Source organism: Mustela lutreola, chromosome 1, assembly GCF_030435805.1.
Source record: "Mustela lutreola isolate mMusLut2 chromosome 1, mMusLut2.pri, whole genome shotgun sequence".
Classification (NCBI taxonomy): Eukaryota; Metazoa; Chordata; class Mammalia; order Carnivora; family Mustelidae; genus Mustela; species Mustela lutreola.
The window spans coordinates 204893166-204914499 of NC_081290.1; positions in this window are offsets into that span (position 1 = coordinate 204893166).

Below are 21334 nucleotides of genomic sequence, written 5' to 3' on the forward strand. Positions count from 1 at the left end.
GATGATAAATCAATGATCTAGAAAATACAATCCCTTTCCTGTTAACCAGACAGGCATACACATTCTCCCCAGACTGCAGAAGGTAAGCACCCAAATTTTCAATTAGGATTTCATATCCCACGACTTTATAATTGTGAATAATTAAACTGGAACACAGCACACATACGCATCAGTGCCTCAAACCGAAATGGTGGGCCGTGCAGAGACTTGGTGCCAAGCCCTCCTGGCAGATGGAACCCTTCCTGAAGCAGAGACTGCATGGGGTCAGGAGGAGGGGAATGGGTGCAGCCCAGCTGAAGGCCACCTGGAACATGGGGAGGAACCTTGGTGCAGGCCCCTGCAGCAGATGCTCATGTCTCCCGGCTCATCCCTCAAGCTTATGGGCACCCTGTGGAGACCCTGTGGGAGGTGGTCTGAGTTACAGCAGGGAGTCTGGGGGATTTCTACTCCTTCCTCACAGAGAGCATCCCCCAGCCCTCCGTGTCCTTCATCCTGTGATGCTGTTTGCCATCTAGTCTCTGGGGAGGGACATGTGGACACTGTCATTTTTTGCAGTGGCAGCTTGCTGGCAGGGAGGGTGTCAGGAGCAGCTGACTTGGTTCCTAAAGATTTGAGCCCATCCCTAGCGCCTTCATGCTCATTCCAGTATCCTTCTTTCTGTTTAAGTGCCAGGCTTATGTCTCTGAAATGGGCATGAATGTTCCTATTTTCCTGTCTGCAGTCCTGTGCATATCACATGAATTCATGGAAGTGGAAATGCCTTGTAAATGCCCACTTTGTGTTTCTGAAAGAAGGCTGCTTAGGCTACTCATCTGGGGCTTGTACTACATGTAGATCCATGGCCTGAGACTCTTCATACCAAGATTCTCAGGAAAGTCTCCTTGTGCGTGGTGGGCAGAAAAATAGCCCTGAGGATGTCCATGTCCTAACCCCCAGAATCTGTAAATATGTGACCTTATATAGCAACAGGACTTTACAGAAGTGCTTTATATTAAGGATAACTAGAGTGTCATGGATTAGGGCAGACTCAGTGTAATCACAAAACTTATAAAGTCAGAGAATTAGTGTCATATGGGACAAAGAAAAAGTGTCACATTTGGGTAATAGATGTGAAACCTAATGAAATACGTTGTGTAAACTTGAATCTAATAAAGTGACTCTGTGGGGGCGCTGAGGATGTTCACAGGAGAAGTGAGAGAATGTTCTAGATTGAGTGTAAATTGCAAGTCAATATGAGGTTGGGGGTGGGACCGGTAAGGATAAAGGGGAATGGCACATGCAAAGACTGCTGTGCTGGGGAACACGAGACACACTGGTAAGTGTTTTCTCAAATTATCTCTCCATCACCCCACAACTGCCTAAAGATATCAGAATTTCATTTTTCATGTTTCTTTTGTGCATAGTTCTTGGGACTAGGACCTAATCATATTCAAAGGGAGTTTGAGGGAAAGTCAGATGGAGAGCTTTGGAGAAGGTTTTCTTTCTTGATAAAATAGTTGTAAGGAAGAAAAGTCTCTTTTCTTTGTTTCTAAACAAGGTCCTCTCATATATCAAGCTGGGAACTGATGAAACCTTTCTGCAAACATGAACATCTCCGAAGATGCAGAGTAGAAATATGAAAGGTGGGCTGCCCCTTGATGTCATTGTTTAGCTGCTCCACTAATCCAGGTGGGCACTGCCTGGCATGCAGACTTGTGGTTAGAGTCTGAGAGAAGGACTGTCCTTATAATTATGTCTCTGTTAACAGATTTTCCTATTACAGCTGAAAACACACTAACTGTGGTGAGGGAAGAAAGGTATGATAATGGGAGGCAGGCTGTTAAGGAACTAATGCTACACTGTCCACCCCAGATTTGTGTGTAGGTACTCCACATCTGGGGACATGTTTGGAGCAAAGTTCCTGACCCGGCCTTCAGCCATCTCAGACTGCATTAATACCCTCTTTTGGATGGCAGATTTCATTCACAGTCTAGTGCATAATGTCTGAATCTAAGATAAGAGCTGCCTCTGCCATGGACTGTTCACTTATGCCCTATAACACCAGGTCAGAGTGGGCAAAAGCCAGCCCTTCTCAAAAGCTCAGGTGCCATGGATACATTCCTACCATCTGTTTAGAAGTTGAAAAAAGTTACCTAAGCAAGCAAACATACACACAGTCTCATGCACACATAGGAACACACACATTCATGTATACATATACACACTCCCTGTATATACACACATGTAGAAGTACACACATACATGAAAACTACAGATATGCATACTCACACACATATGCATGTACACACTTTAAGGGATTTCCTGTCAAATTCATAACTGTGTCTTTGGTTGCTTGAAATAATTAAGAACCAGAGAGAGAAACAATTTGAAATTTGGTCTCAATTATTTGAAATCTGTTTCTTACAAAGTCCAAAACCTGTAGAGCAATATTTTTTTAAAAGATTTTATTTATTTATTTGAGAAAGAGACAATGAGAGAGAGCATGAGCGAGGAGAAGGTCAGAGGGAGAAGCAGACTCCCCGTAGAGCTGGGAGCCCAATGCAGGACTCGATTTGGGAACTCCAGGATCATGACTTGAGCCGAAGGCAGTCGTCCAACCAACTGAGCCACCCAGGCGTCCCTGTAGAGCAATATTTTAAGGATTTATTTATTTTATTCGAGAGAGAGAGAGCAAGGAGAGGAGCAGAAGGAGGGAATCTTCAAGCAAATTCCTTGCTGAGCATGGAGCCTGACATGGGGCTTGATTTCATAACCCATGAGATCATGACTTAAGCTGAAGCCAAGAGTCAGACATTTAAATAACTGAGCCACCCACGTTCTTGCATATTATATATATCCTTTTAATTAAAGAATAGTTGACATATATTAGCTTTAGGTGTAAAATACAGTGATTTGACAATTACATACATTATGAAATATTTACTATGATAAATTCATTGTCAACTGTCATCCTACAAAGTTATTGCAATATTACAGATCACATTTCCTAGGCTGTACCTATTTATTTTATAACTGGAAGTTTGTGCCTCTTAATCCCCTTTCATCTATTTTGCCCACCTACCTCCCCCAAAGCAGCCATCAATTTATTCTCTATATTTATGAGTTTCTTTATTTGTTTTGTTTTTTAGATTATACATATAAGTGAAATCTTGTGGTATTTATCTTTCTCCATCTGACTTAGTTCACTTAGTATTATATTCAATTCTTTGTTGTTGCAAATGGCAAGATTACGTTCTTTTTTATGGCTGAGTAATATTCCATTATGTATCCATACCACCTCTTCTTTAGCAGTTCATCTATGGATGGACACTTGGGTTGCTTCCATATCTTGGCTGTTGTAAATAATGTAGCAATAAATATAAGGGTGCATATATCTTTCTGAAATAGCTTTTTTTTTCTCATTCATAGTAAAACTTTATTGAACAGAAAATCCAGCAAAGGTTTTCACCTCTGCAAAGTTCCCCTTGGTTTAAAGTAAAGCACTGCATTTTTGAAATAGCTTTTTTTTGTTTTGTTTTCTTTGAGTGAATATAAAGTAATAGAATTATTGGATTATGTGATGTTTCTATTTTTAATTTTTTCAGGAAGCTCCATACTGTTTTTCACAATGTTGCAGCAAATTATACTTCCACCAATAGATCATGAGTGCTCCTTCTTAACTATATCCTCACCAATGCTTGTTATTTCTTGTCTTTTTGATACTAGATAATCTGACAGGGTGTGAGGTAATATGTCTTTGCCATTTTTATTTGCATTTCCCTGACGATGAGTGATACTGGGCATCTTGTCATGTGTTTGTTGGCCATCTGTATGTCTTTTTTGGAAAAACATCAATTTAGCTCCTCAGCTCATTTTTTAATTGAATGATGATGACGATGATGACTTGGTGTTGAGTAGTGTTAATTCTTTATATATTTTGGCTACTAACCCTGTATCAGATATATCATTGGCAGATATCTTCTCCCATTCAATCGATTGCCTTATTATTTTGTTGTTGGTTTCCTTTGCTGGACATAAGCTTTTTAGTTTGGTATAGTACCAATTGTTTATTTTTGCTTTTGTTTCTCTCACCTGGGGAGACATATCTAGAAAAATATTACTAAGACTGCTGTCCAAGAGTTTATAGCCTATAGTTTCTTTTAGGCATGTTAGGCATTTTTTATGGTTTCAAGTCTGTAATCCATTTTGAGATTACTTTTGTGCAGAGCACTTGTAACCCAGGTCACAGTGCAGAGACAATCCACACCATATTTCCTGTCCCCTAGACTTCTTTGTGGCATGTTAATGCAGCATCATTACAAGGTGACACCACATGAGGCTGAATGGCATGCAGGCCCTAGGAGGAATCAGTGTGGGGGAGAAGGCACAGGGCTGAAAGTGAAAGGATTCTCACCTTCACTGACATGTCCTTCACCTTGGCCCATGGTCTGGATGAATGATAAGGTAAGACTGTATCTGGGCCTGAGGTCTCTTCTTTCCCCATTTCCCGCTTTCTTCCTTTTTTCCTTACTCCTTCCCTCCCTTCTGTCTTCCCTCCCTTCCTCTTCCTTCCTTCCTTTCTTTCTTTCTTCTTCTTCTTTTTTAAGATTTTATTTGTCAAAGAGGGAGTGAGAGAGACAGAGGGCGCAAAAGTAGGGGGAGTGGCAGGCTCCCTGCAGAGCAAGGATCCTGTTGTGGAACTCCATCCCAGGACCTTGGGATCATGACCTGAGTTGAAAGCAGAGGTTTAACCAACTGAGCCACTTTGCTTTCCTGCTTTGTTTCTTAAAAGATCCTTATAAACCAGGTGACATTGACAACTTCCCATAAACAAGGACTCTGTATCTTACTGACTTTACTGGTTAAATAATGCAATTCTTCCCTCTAAGCCTCTAGAGTTCCTATTCTATTGCCATCCATTTTTCTTTCTTTCTTGGATGTTTTTCTCTACCTTCCTTCTTTGCTAAATAGAATGTTTCTTTATGTAACCCATGCCTCACACCTGGTGAGGAAGTATTTCTCTCCAGTGGAGGCATTTGGTTAGCTCTCCAGCAACACTGGCCAGGTCATAGCCCTTGCTGGGAGACAGACCTGGGGTCATAGCTCTTGCTGGTGGTCAGGCCTGGGAAACCAAGGGACATTACCTGTTTCTCTGCTTTTCTGGAGTTCTAGTCATTCTTTAGCTCTGTCATCTTACAAAGCCAACTTTGTGGTTCTTAGGACATACTTTAGATTTCACCATAGATCTTGCACAGGGGAAATCTTGTATCACAGGGTTTTTGTGTTGATTGAATACGATAATGTAAGAGAATGTGATGTAACATGTAGAACACAATGCAGACGTCTGGTTTTATACCGGTATAGGAAGAACAGAAAGAATGGAGCTCCCTTGGCAGTTGGGAGAAGAAAGTAAGCCAGCCCAAGTAAGGGAGGGTCACAATATCTTATTATCTGTTTGGAAGATGCTCTCCATTTCTAGTGATCAGCACCCTTCCATCCCTCCTATGGCATCCTGGTACATACAACAATGCCTCTTCCCCCCCGCCCTCCCAAGGCACAATAGGGCCCAAAAAGCAGAGGATGGAGGAAGCTGCTTTGTGTCAGGAACTGCTGCAATTATGTTACAAGCTCTAGTGTATTTAATCTTTCTGGCAGCCATGGGTCATCATCTCTGTTTTGTAGATGAGGTCCCTGAGGCAGGGGAGTGGTGCTTCCCATCTAAGGTTGCACAGCTAGCAACTAGAGAGTCTGGGATATGAGGTAGTCTGACTCCATACAGCATGTTTAATAGGACACTGCCTCTGTGCTAGGCTGCCCTGCTATGGGATATCTCATCTTGGATGTCACACTGGCACCTCAAACCCTAGGGATATATAGAAATCAACACTTTCTGTCTGCAAAATGGTTTAGGGGCCAGGAGAAGCTGGCTCAATGAATATTAAGAGAGCTGAAGAGAACAAGACAAATGGGTCTAAAACTTGGGCCTCCTGATTTCTAATCTCTCAAAGTACACCTTCAAATCCTGCACCTGTGGCTTTATACCTTGCCAGAGGTGTTAGCTCTCAGCCTCCAATTCCTAACTCTGTGGAGACAAAGGAGTCAGATGCATAAGCAAGAAGCTCATGGGTAGAGGGAAGAAGATGGGTAATGGTTGGTAGGAGAAGAAAGTGGTTCAAATGGAGAAGATGGGTTTGGATGGGAAGAGAGGAAGGATGGCAACAGTGATGGGGATGAGAGGAAGGAAAGAAGGTTAGGATGGAAAGGGAGGAGGCATAGTGATGGGGAAGTGGAAGGGGATAAGGGTAGGATGAAGGGAGGAGGAATAGTGATGGGGTAGAGGAAGGGGAGGAGGGGCTGGCTGGGAAAGGAGGAGGGACAGTAATGGGGAAAAGAAGAAAGAGAGGAGGAGGGTCTGAATGGGAAAGGAGGAGGGACAGTGAGGGAAGAGGAAGGGGAATAGGAGTGTGGGATGGGAAGGGAGGAAAAATGGGGACAATGGTGGGGAGAAGAGGAGGGGAAGGTGGAGGGTCTGGATGGAAAGAGAAGAGATGCAGTGATGGGGTAGAGGAGGAAAGGCAAAAGGCATGGATGGGATGGGACCAGGAGGAAGAGAGGGGTAGAGTGCAATATGGGATGGTCCTAGGGCAGGCAGCACCTGCAGACACCCAGAGAAAGCAGGAAACAGGACAGGGAAAAGTGCTACATCGGTAAGTGGACATGAGAGCCACCTGGAGAGTAACACTAATGTTGAAGTAGCAGCTGACTCCCTGTCCACAGATGCACTATAACTTCATAGGAAATTCTGAAGAAGGGCTCTGAAATTCTGGGGCTTAAGGATAATGGTTTGATTGACAGGAGGATTGAGGAAGACAAGGTTTGGGGTTTGTCAGGTCTGGGAGTCAGGAAAGCTGTGTCTCTGTGGGCCAGCTCTAAACCTCTCTGGCAGGCAGCTTGGGAATAGAGGGTGCACCAGGCTAAGGAGCAGACGACCTGTGTTCTGGGTCTGGCTTTGCTCAATCTGTGTCCCAGGGCACTGACCAACATCTCTCTGTGTTTCAGATTTCTGTTTTGATGAACGAAGGTCTTGGGTGAATGTGATATGGTTAATTCATGTGCCAACTTGGTTGAGCCATGGTGCCAAGATACTTGGTCAAACATTATTCTGGATGTTTCTGTGAGAGTGCCTTTGCATGAGATTAACATTTAAATCAGTGGATTTTGAGTGGAGGATATTGTACTCTATAATGTGGATGGGCTTCATCCAATCAGTTGGAGGCATGGGTAAGTACAAAAGCCCGACATCCCCAAGTAAGAGGAATTCTACAGCGGACAGCTTTCAGACTCAAACTGCAAATTCCACTCTTTCCTGCTGGCTCACCCCACGTATTTTGGAACTGCCACCTTCCATAATCACATGAGCCAATTCCTTAAAAACAAATCTCTGTAATATTGGTTCTGTTTCTCTAGAGAACACTGATGATATGACAAGCAACCCTAGAGCCCTTTCCTTCTTTGCAAGTCTGTGTTCCTAATGATGAGGAAGCTCAGACTCATCAGAGGGCACCATCTCTCTGGTTCAGGGGGCCCTAACAGAGGCAGATGACAGAGCCCTTGGCAGACCTCCCTGTCCATTGTGAGGAGTGATGCTCTGTGAGTGCCATTCTGATGGTGTTTCCCCGTTCTTCCCATTCTTCCATGCCCTGCCTGACATCAGCTTGGCCTCTACAGAAGTCTGTGAAGACTCAGTCAACAAGTGTGAAGGTCTCTGGCTACATTCTTCCTTTTGGCTCTCTCCCAGGGAGCAATCACTCACGTCGCTATCCTCTCCCTTACCCAGGGAGTACCAAACTTATAGTAAGAAACACATAAGTCTTGGTCCTTTTGGGTTGTTATTTAAAAAATACTACAGACTGGGAAGCTTGTAAACTACAGGAATCTATTCCTTGCACTTCTGGAGGCTGGAATTCTGAGATTAGGGTGCTAGCATGACTGGGTTCTGGTGAGACCATCTTCTGAGCTGCAGACTGTACACTTCTCACCATGTCCTCACAGGAAAGAGAGGGATGGAGAGCATTCTGAGGCCTCTATTTTCTTTTCCTTTAAAGATTTATTTACTTATTGGAGGGAAGGGAAAGAGAAGATCCCAAGTCATTCTCCACTGAGTGCAGAGCCCAACTTGGTGCTCAACGCAGGGCTGGATTTCAGGATCCTGACCTGAACCGAAATCAAGAGTCAGAGGCTTAAATGACTGAGCCACCCAGGTGCCCCTCAAGGCCTCTTTTACAGCAGCATTTATCCCATTGATGAAGGCTCCACTCTTCTGACCTAATCACCTTCCACCTCCTATTACCACCACAATGGGAATTAAGATTTAATGTATGACTGTTGGTGGAACTATAAGTTGGTGCAGCCACTTTGGAAAACAGTGTGGAGATTCCTCAAAAAGTAAAAATAGAGCTACTCTATACCCCAGCAATTGCACTACTGGGTATTTGCCCCCAAAATAAAGATGTAGTGAAAAGAAGGGCCATATGTACCCTAATGTTCATGCAGCAATGTCCATAATAGCCAAGCTGTGGGAAGAGCCGAGATGCCCTTCAACAGATGAGTAGATAAAGAATCTATGGTCCATATATACAATGGAATATTATTCAGTCATCAGAAAGGGTGAATACCCAACTTCTGCATCAACATGGATGGGACTGGAGGAGATTATGCTGACTGAAATAAGTCAAGCAGAGAAAGTCAATTATCATATGGTTTCATTTATTTGTGGAGCTTAAGGGATAATATGGAGGACATTAGGAGAAGCAAAGGAAAAGTGAAGGGGGATCAGAAGGGGATACAAAGCATAAGAGACTGTGGACTCTGAGAAACAAACTGAGGATTTTAGAGGAGGCGGGGTTGGGGGTTAGGTGAGCCTGGTGGTGGATATTAAGGAGCACATGTATTGCATGGAGCACTGGGTGTGGTGCATAAACAACAAATTTTGGAACACTGATAAAATAAAATAAAATAAAATAAAATAATTGAATCTTGGAACACTACATCAAAAACTATGAGATATTGTATGGTGACTAATATAACACAATAAAAATTAAAAAACCCCTCCTATAGATAAAAAAAAAAAGGATTTAATGTATGGATTTGGGGAGCACAAACATTTATACCATAGCAACATACTTCAGAGAATTCACTAATGTGGTGTTTTTCACACTCAGCTTATCAGAGCTGTGGTGATTTCAAAGAGGAGCCTCAAACCAATCAGAAAATGTGTGTGCATGAGGATGTGTACCTGTGTGTGTGTGTGTGTGTGTGTGTTTCTGCTTCAAATGAAGCAGCTCTGTTTTAATCAGTCTTACCTGGTAGGGCAGAGTTTTATCTTTTGTGAAGATGATATCTGGGATTCTTATCACCCTTGGAGAAGTAAGTACAGAGAAAAAAAAAACAAAAAACAAACAAACCAACCTGTGAGTATTAACCACAGTTCTTGTCCTTCAGAGACTCGGTGCATGGTAGAGAAAGAGACCGATGGTCCATGGAATGCTTCCCATGTGGCAGGCACTATGCCAGGTGCTTGGAACACAGCACTGAGGAAGGCAGATGTGACCAAGCACATGCAAAGCCGGCATGCTGGCATTCTCACTGGAGGAGCAGACAAGAAACAGGAAAGGGCTACAGGCACACCTCAGAGATAACATGTTTGGTTCCAGAGAATTGCAATAAATCAAGTATCACAATAAAGTAAGTCAAGTGAAATTTTTTTGTTTCCCAATGCATGTAAAAGTGATGTGTATACTATGCTATATTCTGTTAAGTGTGCACTAGCATTATGTTTAAGAAAAAAATGCACAGGGGTGCCTGGGTGTCTCAGTTGGTTAGGCAACTGCCTTTGGCTCAAGTCATAATCCTGGAGTCCCAGGAGCAAGTCCCACATCGGGCTCACTGCTTGGCAGGGGGTCTGCTTCTCCCGCTGCCCTCTCTCCTCTTGTGATCTCTCTCTCAAATTATAAAATCTTTAAAAAAAAGAGAAAGAAATAAACAATGCATATACCTTAATTAAAACATAGTTTATCACTAAAAAATGTTAACCATCATCTGAGCTTCAAGTGAGTCATAATCACTGATCACACATCCTGTAACAAATATAATACTAATGAGAAAGTTTGAGATATTATGAGAATTACCAGAATGTGACAGAGACACAAAGTGAGCAAATGCTGTTGGAACAATGGCACGGATCAACATGCTCAATGCAGGGTTGCCACAAACCTTCAATTTGTAAAAAATTCAGGATCTGCAAAGCTCAGTAGAGCAAAGTGCAATAAACGAGGTTATGCCTTAATTGAATAGCCTGTGAATTACAAGCTGGGAAAATGCTGTGTTGGAAATAAAAAGGGTAACTGTACAGAGTGACAGAGAGAAAGGGGCCCATTAGATAGGGGAGTCCTGGAAGGTCTCTCTGAAGGGGGTGCTTGAATTAAGACTTGAGGTATGACAAGAAGGTAGCTGGGGGATCATGTGTGTATCTGTGTGTGTGCGTGTGCGTGCACATGCGTGCATGCAGGCCTGCACACACAAGCTTGGGAAGGGAAAGAGCAAGGAGCACAGTTGTGCAAAGGCCCAGAAACAGAAAAAATTTGATCTGTTTGAGGGAGGAGGCTGATGTGAATGGGGTTGTGAGTCATAGAATAGAGTGCTGAAATATGAGGTCCTGTAGGGCTGGATAATTTAGGATGGAGCAGGCTATAGGAGAAGGTGAGTTCTTTTCCTGCACTACAAACAGGGTCACCCCTGGTAGCAAAGGACTGGGCTGGAACAGGGAGAAGGAATTTCTGCCATTTGAGCTGGAGTTTGAAGACCAAGGAGAGTTTGCTGGATGAAGAGGTGCACAAAGGAGTCCCTGAAGCTTGGGAAAGTGGGCACAGGTTCTGGAGAGGGAAGCACTTGACAGTGGAGGCATCAGGAAGGGGTACAGTTTGGGTTGAGAATTTTGGACTTTATACTGGAAGGAATGGAGAACACTCGAAGGTTTTTACTTGGCCAGAGCTCCCCTTAAATCAGGAGGTGCATTGTGCAGGCTCTCATCCCATGAGGAACGGATGTGGGCAGTCTTGGCTGTGACCAAGGACAGAATGGGTTGGGGTATAGACATGTGTGAGCTCCTCAAACACGCAGGTGCTCTGTGCATCAAGAGGGGGTGGGAAGAGGCTCTCTTGGAGTCCTGCCAGATGTGTACCTCAGGGAGAAACAGCTTAGGAATCAAGAAATAGGTGTTCTGTTAGGTTACAGGGAACCAGTGCTGGTCCTGGCCCAGGAATGACACAGCTGTGGTCCCTGTATACATCTGAGCACATACACATGGGGCTGGAGAAATGTGCATCTACACATGTCCAGATGGATCAAAGATTGTGCCCACATCGAGCATGTGTCTGAATGCACACCCATGGTGACATTGCTGTTCAAGTGTCAAAGACAGGGTGTCTACATGGAGTACTAAGTACACTGTTGCCTTGGTGTTCTTATATGTACTTCTCTCCACATAATGATTATAACATGACTTAGCAATTATTTAGCATGTGCCAGGCTGCATTCTATGTAGTTTTCAGGCCTTATCTCCTTTATTCCTCCCAGCAACACTGGGAGGCAAGTTCCATTGTAATTTTACAGAGGCAGAAAATGAGTCACAGTGAGGTGACATAGTCTGCCAGTGCTTGTTGTCACAGGGCCCGTTAGTGCTCCAGTTCATGCTTTTGATGAGAATGCTCATCATCTTCGTGCACACACGTCAATGGACATCATCATGCATGTGTGCTACTTCAACAAGGGAAGAGAAAAAAAGCAAGAGCTGTATTTAATTCTTTTAAAAATATTTTATTTATTTATTTGCTAAAGACAGCACATAAGCAAGGGGAACAGCAGAGGAAGAGAAAGAGGCTCAGCAGGGAGCCTGATGCGGGTCTTGATCCCAGGACCCTGGGCTCATGACCTGAGCTGAAGGCAAATGTTTAACCAACTGAGCCACCCAAGTGCCCTTATATTTAATTTTTAAAAATATTTCTCAAATAACGGTCTTCTCTGATTTTAGATCTGGAGCCCGTGGGTTTGTAGCAGCCTAGAAGTCTGTACCCAAAACACACTTAGTCTTGGTGCCTCACTTCAACTATAGGCAGAGAATCCTCATTTAATAAATATACCCTTTGCCTGGTACCTTTTGGATCTGCATAAATACACCCACCTTTGCAAATAAAACAACCGGCCCCTAGTGTCTCCTGGCCCATCAGAGCTGGATGCTTCATCAGGAGAGTTATTTCTCTGATTGAGAGACTCTTTAAAATTTATCTCAGCACTTCTAATAATCCCATTTCGCCTGACCAGAGAAAAATCTGACTTGGGAATTGAACTGTGGATCTGTTAATTGAGGGTTGAAGCTGGAAGCTTTAACATGTACCCCCGAGGAGAGGAAGAACTTCCTATTTCTCTTCATGTTTTCTAAACACATTTTCTTCTCTTCATTCCATATTTCTCTTGGCAAGTGAAAGGATTTATTTTTCAACCACTGCAAAGGGCAGTAACGGACCTCCACAAGTTAGGATGGTGGAGAAAAATCTTCACCAGTCGGAATGAGCCAAAAAGTGGTATTTGTGTGAAAGATAAAATATACTTTGCAAGAGAAGTGAGAATAAATGGGTTGCTCTATTTTTCCAGAAAACCAAGCAGAACCAAGCAAATCCAACATAATGTTCAGGTATGTACACAGGTATCTATTGCCCCACTGGTCCAGAATTTGGGTTTTGGAATCTATAATGGCAACTTGGTGTCCTTGGTGCCAGGCAGGTAGAACTGATGATAAAGTCATTGTTTTGAAAACAGAGGTAGGATGCAAAAATTTCACCTTGCAGAACACATTTTTCTGCAGAGAGCTGAAAGTATTTTAAAATAATTTAGTATTTCCCAAATTCATTTTGTTCATACTTTGCTATATCTCAGGACTGCAAAAGCATTTTGATTTAAAATAAAAGAGACTCTAGAGTCTAAGTCTGGTGACATCTGCCTCAGGGGCATGAATATTTAGCCCCACCAAGCCTGACCCTGCTGCCGCCATGTGGTCATTACCTGGAGTCACAGCACACTTCCCTTGAGGGATTTTGCCTCTGGAGCCATTCAGGAGTCCATCACCCACTGGTTACGGGTGGTGCTTTAAATGAAAAGACTTTACACCAAGTTCTACGCAAATCCTCGTAGGCATAAGGAAGCCTGTGAGCCATCTCAGGAGGTACAGTGTTCTAGATTTCCTATGTCATTTCAAAAAGAGGATGGTTGTGTGTTTTGTTAAGTCTAACTGCATTCCCTTCTGTGACTATTTGAACCCACTTTTCTTCACACAGATCCCTGGGAACAAAACGCTATTTTGTTCTGTCCCAGTACATGGTCACGCTGCTCTCCGACAAGTTTCTCACCCATCACTTCTACAGTTCAGTTGTTGGCCTTGTTAATCAACTTCACCCGGCCATAATTTGCATTCAACAAGAGTTATCAATTCTAGGTGTATATTTTGATGAATTTTGACAAATGTGCAAAGTAGTATATCTATTACCACAATTAAGTATGGAAGATTTTTCTTATGCCCCAAATCAGTCCATCCCTTCCTCTGACCCTGGGTATTGGCAGCCATTGATTATTTCTGTCGCTGAATTTTTTTTCTTTTGTAGAGCTCATCCACATTGAATCACACAGTATAAAGTATTCTGTGTCCATGTTCTTTCATTTAGCATAAGGCTTCTGAGATTTATTCTTATTGTTATATACATCAATTGGTCTTTCTTTTAAATTGCTGATTAATTTTTCATTATATAGATATGTGACATGTTTTGTTCATTGTGTTTTTCCACAGTTTTAGGCTATTATAAATAAAGCTGCTATGAACATTCCGGTAGAAGTAAATACATAGGATTGTGATTGTTGGGTCATATGATAAGTGTATATTTAACATTTTAGCAAACTAGTGATTAGTTTTTCACAGTGCCTGTACATTTCATTCCCACTAGTAATGTACAGAAGTTCTAGCTGTTTCACATTCCTGACAAAATTTGGTATTGTCAGTCTTTTACATTTTGGTTATTCTAGAGGAAGTGAAGGGGTACTTCATTATGGTTTTAATTTACATTTCCTCAATGTGTAATGACGTTGAGCATTTTTGTCATTTATATATTTTCATTAATAAATACCAAATATTTATTATATTATCTACATTCTGATTATTGAGTTCTGAGAATGTTTTATACTTCTGAAATCAAGTATGTGTTTTGTATATATTTTCTCCAGTCTGTATGTTGCTGTTTCTTTTCTTAATGCCTTTGGAGAAGCAAAAGTTTTAAATATATGAAGTCCACTTTATCAAAATTTCTGTTTATACTCCACATTCTTGTGTCATGTTTGAGAAATCTTTGCCTAAGCAAAGATCACAAAAAAATGTTCCCCTCTATTTTCCACTAGAAGTTTTGTAAGTGTGGATCTTACATTTCAGTCTATGACACATTTTTAATTACTTTTTGTGTACAGTGTGAAGTTAAATAAAGGTTAATTTGCCTATTTTTGCATGTAGATATCCAATTCTATAGCAGAATTTGTGGAAATGTCTACCCATTGATACCTTAGGGTCTTTGTAAAATTAATCAATAGTATATGTCTATTCTGTACTCTATTCTATTTCATTGATCAGTACCATACTGTCTTGATCATTGTAGGTTAAAAAGGACTCTTGAAATCAGGTAATAAAAGGTTTCCATTTTTGTTTTATCATTGAAGATTATTTTGGCTTCTTTAGGTTTTTGCATGTCCTATAAACATTTTTTGACTGACTTCTTTCACTTAGGGTAATATTTCCAGGGTTCATCTATTTTGTAGCATCTGCCAGTACTTCATGCATTTATATTGCTAAATAATATTTCAGATCATGCTTATATCACTTTTTGTTTACCATTCATCAGTTGATGGATGTTGGCATTGTTTCTATTTTTTGGCTATTATAGCTATTGCTACTATAAATATTTGAATACACATTTTTGTGTGGAAGTATGCTTTCTTTCCTCTTGGATACATACACACACACACACACACACACACACACACACACACCTTTGAGTGGAAGTTTTATATCACATGGTAACTGTATGTTTTAACAATTTGAGAAACTGTCAAACTTTATTCCATAACATTGCATCATTTTATATTCTCACCAGCAATGTATGATGATATCAAATTTTCCAATTCTTGTCAACACTTAAATTGTTTGTCTTTTTAACTATAGACATTTTAGCATGTGAAGTGGTATCTCACTGTGGTTTTGATTTGCATTTCTCTAATGACTAATGATCATGATCATCTTTTCATGTATTATTGGCCTTTTTTTTGTTTGTTTGTTTGAGAAATGTCTATTCGGATGTTTTGCTCATTTTAAAGTTCATTTTGTCTTTTTGTTACTGAGTTGTGGAAATTCTATTATAATCTAGATACAAGTCCCTTATCAGATTTATGAATTGCAAATATAACCTCCTATTCTATGGATTGTTTTTTCACTTTCTTAATAGTGTCCCATGAAATGTGGAGAAAGGGGAACCCTCTTACACTGTGGTGGGAATGCAAGTTGGTGCAGCCAATTTGGAGAACAGTGTAGAGATTCCTTAAGAAATTAAAAACAGAGCTTCCCTACGGCCCTGCAATTGCACTACTGTGTATTTACCCCAAAGATACAGATGTAGAGAAAAGAAGGGCCATCTGTACCCCAATGTTCATAGCAGCAATGGCCACAGTCGCCAAACTGTGGAAAAAACCAAGATGCCCTTCAATGGACGAATGGATAAAGAAGATGTGGTCCAAGTACACTATGGAGTATTATGCCTCCATCAGAAAGGACGAATACCCAACTTTTATATCAACATGGATGGGACTGGAAGAGATTATGCTGAGTGAAATAAGTCAAGCAGAGTGAGTCAATTACCATATGGTTTCACTTATTTGTGGAGCATAACAAATAACACGGAGGACATGGGGAAATGGAGAGGAGAAGGGAGTTGAGGGAAATTGGAGGGGGAGATGAACCATGAGAGACTATGGACTCTGAAAGACAATCTGAGGGTTATGAAGGGGTGGGGGATGGGTGGTTGGGGGAGCCTGGTGGTGGGTATAATGGAGGGCACACATTGCATGGAGCTTTGGGTGTGGTGCATAAACAATGAATTCTGTTTCACTGAAAAGAAATTAAATAAAAACAGTGTCCCATGAAGGACAAAATTTTGATAAAGTTCAATTTATTTATTTTATTTTGATTAAAATATAATTAACATACAATGATATATTAATACCAGGTGTACAATTCAACAACTCTACAAATTTCTTAATGTGTATCAAGATAAGTATATTCTTAATCCTCTTTATCTATTTTACCCTTCTCCAACCCACTTCCTCTCTTTACTTAAGAGTTTAAGTACCAATTTTTTCTCTGTACTTCAGTCTACCTTTTGTTTCTTCTTTCTTTGTTTTGTTTCTTAAATTCCACATATGAGTGAAATCATATGATATTTGTCTTCCTTCATCTGGCCTATTTTACTTAGCATTATAGTCTCTAGGTCCATCCATGTCATTGCAAATGGCAAGATTTCATTTTTTTAATGGCTGAGTACCATTCCATTGTATATGTTTACCTCATCTTCTTTATCCATTTATCTGTGAATGGACACTTGGGTAACTTCCATATTTTGGTTATTGTAAACAATATTGCAATAAACATAGGGGTGCATATATCTTTTCAAATTAGTGTTCTGGTTTTGTTTTGGTAAATACCCATAGTGGAATTACTGGATCATATGGTAATCCCGGTTTTAATTTTTTGAGGAATCTCCATATCATTTTCCACAGAGGCTGTTCCAATTTGCATTCCCACCAGAGTGAGCAAGGGTTCCTTTTTCTCCACACTCTCACCAACACTTGTTATTTTTTGTGTGGTTTTTTTTTTTTTTTTTTTTTTTTTTTTTTGATTTTAGCTATTCTGGCAGGTGTAAGGTGATACCTCATTGTGGTTTTGATTTGTTTTTCATTGATGATGGTGAAGTTGAACATCTTTTTGTGTGTATGTTAGGCATCTATGTCTTCTTTGGAAAAAGGTCAGTTCCTGTCCTCTGCCTAATTTTAATCAGATTATTTATTTTTATATTTTGATTAAAAGTTGTATATGTTCATTTTAAATTTTGGATATTAACCCATTATCAGATATATTATCTGAAAATATCTTCTCCCCTTCAGAAAGTTGTATTTTTGTTTTATTTTTGGTTTTTCTGATGTGCAAAAACTTTTTATTTTGATATAGTCTTAGTAGTTTAATTTTGTTTTTGTTTTCCTTACCTGAAGAGGTATATCTTAGAAACATGTTTCTACAACAATGTCAAAAAAATTACTCCTTATTTTTTGTTCTAGAAGTTTTATGGTTTCAGGTCTGGAGAAATAACAACCAACACCACACAACTGTAAAGGATTATTATGGAATATTACGAAAAATTATGTGCAACAAATTGGACAACCTAGAAGAAATGGATAAACTCCTAGAAACATGTAACCTTCCAAAACTGAATCAGCAAGCAAAAGAAAATTGAATAGACTGATTACATGTGATGAAATTGAATCAGTAATTTAAAAAAACTCTGAACAAATGGAAGTCCAGGGCCAGAGAGCTTCACAGATGAATTCTACCAAACATCTAACACAGAGTTATTACCCTGTTCTCCTCAAACTATTCAAAAGAAGAAGGAGGAGGAGGAGGAAGAGAAGGAGGAAGAGGAGGAGGAGGAGGAAATTCATTCTATGAGACCAGCATTACTCTGATACCAAAACCAGATAAAGACACTACAAAAAATAAAATTGTCTTTAATAATATCTCTGATGAACACAGATGCAAAAAAACTCAACGAAATATTAGGAAACTGAATTCAAGAATACATTAAAAAATTATTCATCACAACTGAGTGGGATTTATACCAGGGACTGCAGGGTGGTTCAGTAGTCACAGCTCAATGAACATGATACACCATTGATACACCATTTTAGCAAGAGAAAGGATGAGAACCATTTAATCATCTCAATAGATGCAGAAAAAACATTTGGCAAAGTACAACATTCATTTATCATAAACACTCTCAATGAAGAGGGTAAGGAAGGGACACATCTCAATATAAAAAAGGCCACAAACTGAGGTTGTGGAAAGGGATATGGGTAGGGGGATAAGGTAACTGGGTGGTGGGAATTAAAGAGGTCATATGATGGGCACTGGGTGTTATATCCAACTAATGAATCATTGAATATTATATCGAAAACTAATAGTGTACTATACCTTGGCTAACTGAATTTTAAAAAGGCAAAAAGTGAAAAACCCACAACTAACAACATACTTGATAGTGAAAAACTGAGAGTTTTCCTCCTAAGATCAGGAACAAGGCAAAGATGTCCACTCTCACCACTTTTATTCAACATAGTACTGGAAGTCTCAGCAATAGCAACCGAACAAGAAAAAGAAATTGGAAGGAAGAAGTAAAATTTTCACTATTTTCAGATGACATGATACTTTACATAGAAAACCCTAAAGATGCCACCAAAAAACTACTAGAAGAAATATATAAATTCACTAAAGTTGTGGGATAAAATTTAATATACATAAATCTGTTGCATTTATATATGCTAATAGTGAAGTAGCAAAAAAGACATCAAGAAAACTATCCCATTTACAATTGTACCCAAAATAATAAAATATCTAGGAATAAACTTAACCAAAGACATTAAAGACTGTATTGTGAAAACTATAAAACTGAAGAATGACATAAACAAATGGAAATACATTACATATGCATGGATTGAAAGAACCAGTATTCTTAAAATGTCCATACTGCCCAAAACAATCTACAGATTTGAGGCAATGCCCATCTAAATACCAATATTTTTCACATTACTAGAACAAATAATCCTGGTTTGTATGGAAACTTAAGTGACCCTGAGTAGCCAAAGCAATCTTGAAAAAGAAGAACAAATTTTTGGAAGTATCACAATTCCAGATTTAAGATATATTACAAAGCTGTAGTAAACAAAACAGTGTTCTGTTCTAGACACACAGATCAATGAAACAGAAAAGAAAATCCAGAAATAAACCTACAATTATAGTCAGTTAACCTACCACAAAGGAGGCAATATACAGTGGGGAAAAGACAGTCTCTTCAACAAATGGTTCTGGGAAAACTGGGCAGCTACACACAAAAGAATAAAACTAGACCACTTTTTTTTTTTTTTTTTTAAGACTTACTTACTTAACTAATGAGAGAGAGAGGAGGGAAAGAAAGGGAGAGAGAGGGGGGGGGGGGGGCTTCCCAGCAGACTCCCTGCTTAAACGCTAGATCATGACTTGAGCCAAAATCAAGAGTCAGATGTTTAACCAACTGAGTCACTCAGGTAGTCAGTCCTGGACCCCTTTCTTACACCATACAAAAAATAAAATGTTTTGCTGCTATTTTGTTGAGGATTCTGCATGTTTCTTTATAAAAGATAATTGCCTGTGGTTTTCTTTTTTCTCTTCCATTGGTCATATATACCTGCTTCTTTGCATGGTTTAGTAATTTGTGACTGGGTGCTTTTTGTATTGCATGTTACATTGTAAGTACCTGGATTTATTGCATTCTTTTAAAGATAAGTAGACTTTATTTTACAGGCAGTCAAATCACTTTTGCGTCGGTTTAGTTCCTTGGAGGCCTAACGTTAAGTCTCCTTTGGATGGGTCCATAGTAACCTACTCTAGGGAAAGTTCAGCCTTACTGCTGAAGTTTGTCTCCTCCAACATCTCCACTGCATGTCAATGTCCCACTGAATGTTGGATGTTTACTGAAGACTCTTTATTATGGCTGGTTGTAATTTGCTGTGGACTGTATGTTATACATTTAAGCCTTAACCTACAATATGATGGAATTTGGAGGTGGGACCTTTGGGAAATAATTAAGTCTTGAGGGTAGAATGTCCTCATAATTTGTTTAGAGACCTTATATGAATAGACCTGAGAGGTTGCTTCCTCTGTCTCTTCTCTGCTATGTGGGGATACAGTAAGCTGATAGCTGTCTGCAAACCAAGAAGTATACACTTACAAGATAAAGATCCACTGCTGCTTTGATCTTGGATTTCCAGGCTTCCAGAACTGTGAGAAATAAATATTTATTGTTAAGCTACCTAGTCTGTGGTAATTTATTATAGCAGTCCAAGCTGACTAAGACATAATTGAACTTTTCTCCCTCTCTTACAGGAGTACCAGGAATTTTCAATTGAAACTTCATGATCATTTTCAGTCAGTTATGGAGATTCATTCTAAATATTCACATCTTAGTACTCAACAGAGTTTCAAGGATACTCTATGCAGATTTCTGGAGCTCTTTTATCCATGTAACTCTGGATGAATGTACCTCTCTGGCTCTAATCTCTGTATTCTCAGCTCAGTAGGGCCAGCAGGTTCTGTTAGGATTTCCCTTCCCACACTGAATCTTGAAATTCTTTCTGGACAGAACTGTAGCACAATCATAGGGCTCATCACCTGCATCTCTATCTTCTCAGGCATCACCAGCTCTGCAACAATTGTTATTAAATGTCTCAAAACAGTTGTTTCATATATTTGGTCCACTTGTTTATGGCAGAAGGTTAAATATATTTCTTGTTGCTTCATCATTGTCAAAACCAAAATTTCATCATGTTTTTTAAAATGTAGTCCTTGTCGGGCGCCTGGGTGGCTCAGTGGGTTAAGCCGCTGCCTTCGGCTCAGGTCATGATCTCAGGGTCCTGGGATCGAGTCCCGCATCGGGCTCTCTGCTCCGCAGGGAGCCTGCTTCCCTCTCTCTCTCTCTGTCTGCCTCTCCATCTACTTGTGATTTCTCTGTCAAATAAATAAATAAAATCTTTAAAAAAAAAAATAAAAATAAAATGTAGTCCTTGTCAAAAATAATGAAAAGGCTACCTTGAAAGGTAAAAAGAAAGTTTCTGAACACTCCAGGAAAGGAAACCTCCATATTTAAGGTCTTGTAGGGTTGTTACTAAGAATGGGGGATGATTTGATAGTCAAATGATTAATTCTAGTACTGAAATTGTCTCTGGTTTTTCCTTGCGAAAATGGCAATAGATTAAGTTACCCAAGGGATTAATGCAGCAGCAGACAGTGAATAAAACAGAAGCTTAAATATGATTTCAAAGCATATTGAAGATGAGCTTCCTTATTCCCTTATTGGTAGTATGCTCCATTAATATTAATTGCATGTGTGGCTGAAAAAGCAAATGATTGAATTAA